The sequence below is a fragment of the Pseudophryne corroboree genome, chromosome 7 (assembly GCF_028390025.1).
Source record: "Pseudophryne corroboree isolate aPseCor3 chromosome 7, aPseCor3.hap2, whole genome shotgun sequence".
Lineage (NCBI taxonomy): Eukaryota > Metazoa > Chordata > Amphibia > Anura > Myobatrachidae > Pseudophryne > Pseudophryne corroboree.
In genome coordinates this window covers 104,622,362-104,623,680 of record NC_086450.1, presented here as the reverse complement: position 1 = coordinate 104,623,680, position 1,319 = coordinate 104,622,362, and the positions used below count along the sequence as shown (strand labels likewise).

The window sequence follows — 1,319 nt, the reverse complement described above, 5'->3', positions numbered from 1 at the left end:
CAAAATTAAGATAGTCAGTGGTTCATGAAGAAAATAACAGTCAACAAGTGACAATATATTCAAATAGCACGAAGTGCTGATACGAGATAGAAACTAAATTCCGGCTGACGGAGTAAGTTCTGAGTATTGTGAGCAATAGCTTAAATATTAGACGGTACATTCAAATGGTAAGTAAATCCCTGTCCTGTGTTTCAAGTCAGAATAAACAAATGATACAGTCTGGATACTAATTTATCTTATGGGTAGACATATATATCTCATATCCAGCCAATTTATGAAAGGAAAGTAAAAGGAGTGGGAAATGAGATGGCAGAGTGAATCTGCTGTCAGTGTTAGACACTGTACGTGCTAAACCAATATAAGCTCTACTAAACTGAATCTTCCTCAATGGTCACCCACTTGAGTACTGACCCAGCCCAACACTGATTAGCTTCCGAGATCGGACGGCTTCAGGCGTTTCCAGTGTGGTATGATAGTAGAGAGAGTGAACAATGATTGGAAGCTCTGGAATCACTGATGAGAGTTCACGAATTACACAGTTATTCAGGACAGATGACAGAAATAAGCCAATAGGGGAAACCAGATGGATCTGCTGCCAATGTTAGACAGGGACGTGGCCCTGAATCATTGGTGAGAGTCCATGAAATGGAGGAGAGAGAGAAAGTAAGCAATGATAACAGTCTAGTTTGACTAATGAGAATTCTTCCACAAAGGATCTAATTTATGGCAATAGCGGAATAGAATGCAATATTAATGTTCTAAAATTGGCTGGATTATTGATAAGTGCCAGGTAAAGTATAGTCTCTGTAAATATAGTTATCTACTAGATAGTAATCAAAAATGCCCAAATACAGGATGTCTGGGATAAAGACACAGAGACAGATGAAAGAAGATAACAATGTAACCGGCAGAGTGTATCGAAGTATCCAACTGTGGGATGTCTGTAATAAAGAAACAGAACAAGATGACAGAAAAACTGTAACAAAAATACAAAGGTGTCTCTTGACTTGGAAAGGCCTAATAGGGTTCAGAGTAAATCACTGCCAATATCACAATACATGTATACATCGATAATAAACTTTGATAATAGCAAAAATGAATAAATATTGCTGATATTTATGTAAATGATAAAGGCTGAAGATACACCTTATGGCTTAAAAACCTGCCAGTACTGATTCCAATGTGGTAATGATAAGTGAAATAAATCCGATAAACTGTTGCTCACACGAGCTAATGAAATCAAATGTCCAACCAGTGCGGGCCACAATCTGCTAATATCCACCATACAACAAAATTATTGTGGTGAAGGTGTAGAAAAA

The 1,319-nt window shown here is 37.4% G+C and overlaps 1 pseudogene; it reads right to left on the bottom strand.

Moving 5' to 3' along the window:
- Positions 1 to 362: 362 nt before the first annotated feature.
- On the bottom strand, positions 363 to 481 carry LOC134946054 (5S ribosomal RNA; annotated as a pseudogene).
- Positions 482 to 1,319: the final 838 nt, after the last annotated feature.